This window comes from Lutra lutra, chromosome 6, assembly GCF_902655055.1.
Source record: "Lutra lutra chromosome 6, mLutLut1.2, whole genome shotgun sequence".
Taxonomy (NCBI): domain Eukaryota; kingdom Metazoa; phylum Chordata; class Mammalia; order Carnivora; family Mustelidae; genus Lutra; species Lutra lutra.
Genome location: NC_062283.1, coordinates 140,443,420 through 140,453,530, shown reverse-complemented (window position 1 = coordinate 140,453,530; position 10,111 = coordinate 140,443,420). Strand labels below are relative to the sequence as shown.

The following is a 10,111-nucleotide window of genomic DNA, read 5'->3' as shown; positions in this document are numbered from 1 at the left end:
TTCCCAAGCACCCGAGATACTTAGCATCAGGCAGTAATTCCCCTCCACAAATTACACCTTCCATTTCACCACTGGTGAATATTTTGACAACATGCTATAGCTACCCATAATCTATATTCCACCAATAATTGCCAGACAGCTGATAAAAGACTTAGCACTCAAATCCTATTTAATATCTGTTTCCTATACCAATCCTGAGGCCAGATATCCTGGCTTGGGTTCCTTGGTGATAGACCCTGAGGTATGGAGTTGCATGGAGTATTAGGGAGTGGTCTCAAGAGAGAGACTATAAAAAGTGAACAAGGAAGGATTAGACCCATAAAAGAACTGACCCTCAGTGTGGCTGTAAATGAAACTTTAGGTGATTCTAGTTGAAGAAAAACAACTGAGACATTCTATTTCTGTGTCAACCAGTTATTATTCCTCTACCATTCTCTCCTTGGGAGTTAAAACTTTGGGTGGTCCACTTCTCTGTTCCTGAGAGCAGTTGCCTGAGAAAAACACAGTAGTGACCTTTCAGCAACCAATATTCTTAGTTGCTCGGGGATAGGTACATTGGCCCTCAGGAGGGAAACTAGGAGGGAATACAATGAACTACATATACACAAGTAGAAATTTGATGAGTTTTCACACGCCCCTCCGCAATTGCATCTCCTGCCCCTACCCCAGCCCAGGCAGTCACTCATAGATACTATCAATGTATCAGATACCATGGGTTAGTTTTTATTTTCTATAATTTTATATAAACAGAATCAAATATTGGGGCACCTGGGTGGCTCAGTAGGTTAAGATTCTGACTCTTGATTTTGGGTCAGGTCATGATCTCAGGGTTGTGAGACTGAGCCTGTGTAAAATTCCCTCTCTCTCTCTCCCCTGCCCCTCCCCAGTCTCCTTGCATGAGCTCTCTCTTTCTCTCTTTCCTAGATAAATAAATAAATAGAATCATATAGGTGTACTTTTGCTTCTTTTACTCAGCATAAGTATTATGGATTGCATCTATTTTGTTGTATTTATCCATGATCCATTCCTTCTCTGCTGAGTAGTAATTCAGTGCATGGATATGTCACAGTTTTTGTATCCATTCTTTCACTGTTGGAGATTGGATTGTTGCCAGTTCTTGATTATTACAAATAAAACTACCATGGACATTCAGATACACGTTTTCGTATAGCTGCAGGCTTTCTATTCCCTTAAGTAAATGCATAGAAGTGGAATGACTGGGGCACATGCTAGGTGAAAATTTTACTTTTCATGAAACTGCTGAACTGTTTTCTAATGTGGCTGTATTTCACATTATCACCAGCAGTGTATGAGGACCACTTGCTCCCCATCTTCACCAAGACTTGGTGTTACTAAACCTCTTGACTATAGCCATCGTATGGAGAGTATAGTAGCATATCAATCCCTGTGGTTTCAATTTGATTTTTTGAAAGATTTTATTTATTCATTTGAGAGAGAAAGATAGTGAGAGATAGAGCAAGAGCAGGGTAGAAAGGGAGAAACTGGTTCCCCGCTAAGCAAGGAGCAGGATATGGGGCTCGATCCCAGGACCCTGGGATTATGACCTGAGCTGAAGACAAACACTTAACTAACTGAGCCACCCAGGCGCCCCTATTTTTTTTTTCAGTCTGTCAGGATTTTCAACTGTTAGGAACACAATTCACACTGGCTGACTTAAGTGCAACAGAACTTATCAAACAACGTTAGGTACCTCGGTGTACCTTAGGAGAGCCTGAAGAGCAAGTATGGGTGTCATTTGACAAGGAACCATATAGCCAGGAAGAATATAAAACTACATATATATTGTAGGATAGTTACAGTAAAACCTCACTCTTAGGGCACCTGGGTGGCTCAGTGGGTTAAGCCTCCGTCGGCTCAGGTCATGATCTCAGGGATATGGGATCGAGTCCCGCATCGGGCTCTCCGCTCAGCAGAGAACCTGCTTCCTCCTCTATCTCTCTCTCTGCCTGCCTCTCTGCCTACTTGTGATCTCTCTCTGTGAAATAAATAAATAAAATCTTTAAAAAAAAACCTCACTCTTAATGCTACCTGCCACTTTTTTTTTTTAAGCTTACACAAAGGCAGTATTAACAGAAAACAGTAATTTAAGGAATGCTGTTCAGAGATGGCAACCACAGTGACCCCCCTTCCTGCGGGTGCTACCAGAGGGGTTGGGGGTGACATCCTCAATCCATTTGATCTTCATTCCTGAGCAGGCAAGGGTTCTGAGTGCTGGCTGGGTCCTAGGTCCAGGGGTCTTGGTTCTATTTCCTCCTGTGTCCTGTAGATGTGGAGGGCAGTGATGCCCAGCTCCTTCCACCTCTGGGCTACATCCTGGGAAGTCAACATGGCAGCATAGGGAGAGGACCCATCTCAGTCAACCTTCACCTTCATTCCTCCATCACATGGCAGATGGTTTCCTTGCCAGAAAGATCGGTGACAGGGACCAAAGTGTCACTGAAGGATGCAAAGATGTGGCAGACACCAAACACATTTTCTCCTTCAGCTACCTGAGGTCCGAGGCTGATGACCTAATGATTAATGATGTTGAGCATTTTTTTAGGTGCCTATTTACCATTAAGAATATAGACATACCTCAATTATCATATGGTTTCACTTATTTGTGGAGCATAACAAATAGCATGGAGGACAAGGGGAGATGGAGAGGAGAAGGGAGTTGAGGGAAATTGGAAGGGGAGGTGAACCATGAAAGACTATGGACCCTGAAAAACGATCTGAGAATTTTGAAGGGGTGGGGGGTGGGAGGTTGGGGGCACCAGGTGGTGGGTATTGTAGAGGGCACGGATTGCATGGAGCACTGGGTGTGGTGCAAAAATAATGAATACTGTTATGCTGAAAAAATAAAAAAATTAAAAAAAAAAGAATATAGACATACCTAAAAAAATGTTCAACATCATTTGTGCACATGTGCACACACGTGCACACACACACAGACACACACACACACACAAACACAGACATACACACTCACACAAGTGAAACTTTCCAAATCTTTTGCCCATTCTAAGTGGACTGTTTTTTTGTTTGTTTGTTTTGTTTTTGTTTTTTATTGAATCATCATAGTTCTGTACATATTCTAGATAAAATTCCTTTGTTGGCTAAATATTTTGCAAATATTTTCTCCCAGGTTTGCCTTTCATTTTCAAAAGAGGATCCTTCAAAGAGTAAAAGTATTTAATTTTGATGAAGTCCAATATATTACCTTTTAAAACAACTTGCATCATGTTTAAGAAATCTTTGCCAAGCTCACATCCCTATATGCTTCTGGTTTCGTCTATGAATTTTATAGTTTTTAGCCATTATTTTTAGGACAGCAATCCATTTAGGGTTAATTTTTATTCAAAGCTTAGAGCTGAGGTTAACATTTGAACACATGGCTATAAAATTGTTTCAGCACCATTTGCTGAAAGAAAAATTTCCTTTCCCCTCATTGACCTGCCCTGGGACCTTTCCTGTGTCTTTGCTTGCATGGTAATATTTTTATTAAGTGCCATACATTTTGAATTTTAACTCCTGAGTGATATACATTTTTGTATTACTGTAAATTCAGTCAAGCAACTTGGAATTTGTCTGATCCTCTCAAGTCTTATTTATAACATTGTTAGATGGGACAGAGAAGCCTTTATTCTAGGGATAATTTTTCCCCACTACTGAGGCAAGAAACTTTCACTCAGAAACCCACAAAGTTTGTTTCTCAGGTAGGAAAACAAACTCATTCTGGCCCCCCACGAGACCAAGAATTGACCCTTTCGTTCCTTTCAGGTGATTTTTTCTCTGGTCTGAGATAATTTCCTCACTTGAACATGCTAATCCATACTCAACAAAGAATTGAGGGAAACCCTGGACAGGTCTAGAGATTCTTGCTATCTTAGTGGGCTCTGTAGGCAGTAAACAGAAACAATCACAGGGTTAACCTCCTCTATGTTGCCTCTCTCAGGAGTCCTATACTGCCATATATACAATGGAGTGAAATGCCTCCATCAGAAAGGATGAATACCCAACTTTTGTATCAACATGGAAGGGACTGGAGGAGATTATGCTGAATGAAATAAGTCAAGCAGAGAGAGTCAATTTTCATATGGTTTCACTTGCTTGTGTAGCGTAAGGAATAACATGGAGTGCATTGGGAGATGGAGAGGAGAAGTGAATGGGGGGAAATTGAAGAGGGAGACAAACCATGACAGCTTGTGGACTCTGAGAAACAAACTGAGGGTTTTGGAAGGGAGGGGAGTGGGGGTTGGGTGACCCTGGTGGTGGGTATTATGGAGGGCATGTATTACATGGAATACTGGGTGTGGTACATAAACAATGAATTCTGGAACATTGAAAAGAGATTAAATAAAATAAAATGAGAAAATAAAAAAAGGAATCCTATACTGCCTGATGCTCAGTTTCTGAAAAACTTGTCAAATATTTGGGGATTTTTTTTTTCAGACAGGAGGTTATTAACTCTGGCTACATCTCCGTAAGAATAAGAAAACAACAATAGGCTTTCAACACATTTTAAAGGAGATCTTGTCATCACAAGTCAAGTGGTTCATTTCTGTAGTGTGATGATTCTCAAAATATAGTGGGAAGCAGAAAAATCACTTGAGAAACTTGCTCAAAGTACATATTCTAATGTCCTGCCTCAGAATTCAATTGAATAGATCTAGAATGGAATAAGTTATCTGAATTTTTAGTAAGTCTGATACAAGTTTGATACTGATACTGATACTGATTTTCAATAAGTCTGATATGAAGTGTTAACAGACTATAATTTGAGAAACTTGCTTCTGTGATTATTCTGCCTGGGTTAATGTGGGCAAAAATGGCTTGGCTGCATGCTTGAGGTAGGGAGGGTAGAGATTTTGTCAGTATTTGTGTCATTAACCTTTTGATTAATTATGATTGTTAAATCACCCTTTTCCTCTCCAACCCTGAGTGCCTTCTTATCCAGAGTTTGGAGTCTCTCTGTACCTGATCCAGGTGAAAAGAGCTTTCAAGTGATCTAGCCATTCTCTGTGTTTTTTGCATGTTGCTTTCTCAGCTTTAGATTGTGATTATGTTCCCATCTTCCATCTTTCAGAAATTTTTCAAAATCTGTGAATGCTAATGACAAATCCATTTCTTTATAAATATTTCATTGTCATTTCAATTTAATTTGTTGGGGGAATAGAGTAAAGATAGATTTAACTCACTATATTCAACTGGAAGACGTGATTTTTTAAGTAGCATTAGAAGTAGTCTCTTAACTGGAGTGGTCTCTTATTTGACTGAGGAAATTCCTATAAATTTCAACCAAGATAATACTTGTATAGTCTTAATAATAATATTTGCATTTTCAATAGCAATGAAATTGCCTTCCAACATTTTTATTTATCACCTAATTTCATCCTTAGAACATGTCTTTTACAAGGATCAGCACTTTGGGGTACATTTTACTAAGGTATGTTAAATGACTTACTGAAAGCCACACACTGGCAGGAAAAAAATTCCAGGCTTTTTGAATTTTAAGATCATTAAGCTTTATGGGTTTGCCTTTGTTTTTTGTTTATGTTGTTAAAAATCATCTCAATTATAGAAACATTTATTGCTGTTAAAGTCCATACAGCTGCAAAAATTTGAGGATGAATAAAATTAAATAAATCTATTGGGTATTTTGATTCATCCAATTCATATTAATAGCTTAGCTTGTTGACTTACAGTGATTACTAGTTGCTACGCATTGGTGTAAGTGATTCCGGTAAATCAGCTCTTAGTCTTCACAAGAACATAATGAAGTATGCATTATTACTCTGGAAATTTTGCTAATGGAGAAATTGAAGTACAGAACAATTCAGATCATACAATTGGAAATTATAAAAGCTCAGACCCAAAATCTCTGAATTTTGCTCAAAACTATGTGTTTTTAGCGACTATACTCCACTGCCTCTTATATTGAATAATTCTCTGTATTTAATCTAAAGAATCATTTTTTAGTTGATCTGTTCAGCATTATAAATGCTGTCAGAGGACATTTTAAGCAGTCTGCTTCACAAAAATACAATTTCACAAAAATTCTGATTATCCTCTTCAGTGACATTAACTGACTGATTTTTCCAGCCACCATTACTCCTAATTGCCTTCTTATCACCTGGGAGCTAAGTATTAGGTTTGAATATTAATCTCTCCTACCAGTCAAGAGTCATTCTATTAGAATCTTAAATTTACCTAGCAATAAAAGCAAAACATAGAAGTCTACCTAGGAAATTGCTATTTCAATATATTGTGGGTTTTAAAAAAAGTGGTTTTGTATATTTAAGTATGATTGTTTACCTTATCCTTTGATTTTGATTCCACCTTATTTATTTATTTATTTAACAGAGAAAGAGAGAGTGAGAGCAGGAACACAAGCAGGAGGAATGAGAGAGGGAGAAGCAGGCTTCCCCACAAAGCAGAGGGCCCAATGCAGGGCCGATCCCAGGACCCTGGGATCATGACTCCAGCTGAAGGCAGATGCCCAATGACTGAGCCACTGAGGTGCCCACCACCTTCCCTTTTTAACCAGCTTTTACTTTTTAACTGCTATGTGTCTGATGGAGCAGTTAACAGGTACATAAGGAATAAATTTAAAGAATCATTTAAATTTTTTAATTTACTTTTTTAATTTCTTTTCAGTGTACCAGAATTCATTGTTTATGTACCACACCCAGTGCTCCATGCAATAAGTGCCCTCCATAATACCCACCACCAGGCTCACCCAACCTCCCATCCTCCCGCCCCTTCAAAACCCTCAGATTGTTATTCAGAGTCCATAGTCTCTCATGGTTCACCTCCCCTTCCAATTTCCCTCAACTCCCTTCTCCTCTCCATCTCCCCATGTCCTCCATGTTCTTTCTTATGCTCCACAAATAAGTGAAACCCTATGGTAATTGACTCTCTCTGCTTGACTTATTTCACTCAGCACAATCTCTTCCAGTCCTGTCCATGTTGATACAAAAGTTGGGTATTCATCCTTCCTGATGGAGGCATCATACTCCATAGTGTTTATGAACCACATCTTCCTTATCCATTTGTCCATTGAAGGGCATCTTGGTTCTTTCCACAGTTTGGCAATTGTGAACATTGCTGCTATGAACATTGGGGTACAGATGGCCCTTCTTTTCACTCCATCTGTATCTTTGGGGTAAATACCCAGTAGTGCAATAGTAGGGTCACAGGGAAGCTCTATTTTTAATTTTTTGAGGAATCTCCACACTGTTCTCCAAAGTGGCTCACCAACTTACATTTCTACCAACAGTGTAAGAAGGTTCCCTTTTCTCCACATCCTCTCCAACACACGTTATTTACTGTCTTGTTAATTTTGGCCATTCTAAGTGGTGTAAGGTGGTATATCAATGTGGTTTTGATTTGAATCTCCCTGATGGTTAGTGATGATGAACATTTTTCCATGTGTCTGTTAGCCATTTGTATGTCTTCATTGGAGAAGTATCTATTCATGTCTTCTGCCCATTTTTTGATATGATTATCTGTTTTGTGTGTATTGAGTTTGAGGAGTTCTTTATAGATCCTGGATATCAGCCTTTTGTCTGTACTGTCATTTGCAAATATCTTCCGTGGTTTGCTTCTTTGTTTTGTTGACTATTTCCTTTGCTGTGCAGAAGCTTTTGATCTTGATGAAGTCCCAGAAATTCATTTTCGCTTTTGTTTCCTTTGCCTTTGGAGATATATCTTGAAAGAAGTTGCTGTGGCCGATATCGAAGAGGTTACTGCTTATGTTCTCCTCTATGATTCTGATGGATTCCTGCCTCATGTTGAGGTCTTTTATCCATTCCGAGTTTATCCTTGTGTATGGTATAAGGGAATGATCAAGTTTCATTCTTCTACATATAGCTGTCCAACTTTTCAGCACCGTTTATTGAAAAGACTGTCTTTTTTCCAGTATATTTTTTCCTGCTTTGTCGAAGATTATTTGACCATAGAGTTGAAGGTCCATATCTGGGCTCTCTACTCTGTTCAACTAGTCTATGTGTCTGTTGGTCTATGTGCATGCCAGTACCATGCCAGTACCATTTACTACTATCATTTGTAGTAAACCTTGAAATCAGGCAATATGATGCCCCCAGTTTTGTTTTTCTTTTCAATATTTCCTTAGCAATTCAGGGTCTCTTCTGATTCTATATAAATTTTAGGATTGTTTGCTCCAGCTCTTTGAAAAATGCCGGTGGAATTTTGATCGGAGTGGCACTGAAAGTATAGATTGCTCTGAGCAGTATAGACATTTTAACAATGTTTATTTTTCCCATCCATGAGCATGGAATGCTCTTCCATCTTTTTGTGTCTTCTTCAATTTCTTTCATGAATGTTCTGTAGTTCCTTGAGTACAGATCCTTTACCTCTTTGGTTAGGTTTATTCCCAGGTATCTTATTGTTCTTGGTGCTATAGTAAATGGAATCAATTCTCTAATTTTCCTTTCTGTGTTTTCATTGTTAGTGTATAAGAAAGCAACTGATTTCTGTACATTGACTTTGTATCCAGGTGGGATTCATCCCTGGGTTTCAAGGATGGTTCAACATTCCCAAATCAATCAATGTGGTAGAACAAATCAATAAGAGGGGAGAGAAGAACCACATGGTCTTCTCAATTGATAAAGAAAAAGCATTTGATAAAGTCCAGCATCCGTTCCTGATTAAAACGCTTCAAAGTATAGGGATAGAGGGAACATTCCTCAACTTCATATAATCTAACTATGAAAAACCCACAGCAAATATTATCCTCAATGGGAAAAAGCTGACAGCCTTCCCTTTGAGATCAGGAACACAACAAGGATGACCTCTCTCACCACTCTCATTCAACATATTATTAGAAGTCCTAGCAATAGCAATCAGACAACAAAGAGAAATAAAATGTATTCAAATTAGCAATGAAGAAGTCAAACTCTCTGTCTTCTCAGATGACATGATACTTTATATGGAAAGCCTAAAAGACTCCACCCCCAATCTACTAGAACTCATACAGCAATTCAGTAATATGGCAGGATACAAAGAATCATTTAAATTTTAATGGAGACTTTAACCAAAATATTGGTTAAGGACGCATCTGGTCTTGGACAGCTTTGGCAGGAAAAAATATTCATGGAGCCTCTAGTTAATGAATAAAATGAGTAACATACTGCAGCATGCTGATTCTTGAGAGAACATTACAAGAGATTAAAAAAAAAAAAAAGCCATATTGCTCTTTTACCAGGGACCTGTCAACATGCAGTGCATTGGCACCCAAACTGTAAATACTGTGGCACAAGTCATCATTGAGAAATACTACACACACCAGGGCAGCAATTCCCACACCTCCAAGCATGAGTTGCTCAGGGTCGCCATTATTCCCATCAAGAAGCTCCACAACAAGGTAGCAGGCTGTGTGACACATCTGACCAAGGGATTCATGGAGGCCCAGTGAGAGAGACCCCAATCAAACTGCAGGAGAAGGAGGGAGAAGGGAAAGACATTTATATTCCTGAGGTGTCAGTCCTGGATCACGAGATCTTTGAAGTAGATTGTGACACTAAGGAGATGTTGAAGGTCTTGGACTTTGTCAGCCTGTCCAAACTGCATATCACTCAGCCCACAGTTTGGGTGAATTTCAGATGCCACATGAAGCCATATGCCACATGAAGCCATATGAAACTTTCTACTGTGCTGTAATATCTTCAGTAAGCCTTGGAAACAACAACAAAAGAGCCTGATTATAGAAGAAAAGCTATTAATATTATTACTATATCTGCTTTATCTAGAGAAAACAACCTTTATAAGTCACTGATATGGTAAAGTAAACAATAGCTGGAGATAAGTAAATGTTGAGGACAAAAAAGTGAGGAGTGGAAACTTCCCTTATGCTTTTGTACCTCAAACATGCTCTAGAGATCTTGACCTGGCCTATTTCAAGAAGGACATCATTCAATAAAGCAAAAATATGTAGAAGAAAACTCAGGAAAATATTCTTACACTGGATTGGGAGGAAGTTTTCCAAAATCCCAAAACAACAGAAGATTTCCTCTGGTCAGCATCCTGCTATATCTCTACCCACTGAGTTTCCTGGGCACATTTGTTTATGTAATGGAAGCATCTAGCA

General features: G+C 38.8%; 1 pseudogene; it reads left to right on the top strand.

Moving 5' to 3' along the window:
- Nucleotides 1–9,241: 9,241 nt before the first annotated feature.
- LOC125101691 (40S ribosomal protein S17-like) lies at nucleotides 9,242–9,654 on the top strand (annotated as a pseudogene).
- The last annotated feature ends 457 nt before the right edge of the window (nucleotides 9,655–10,111 follow it).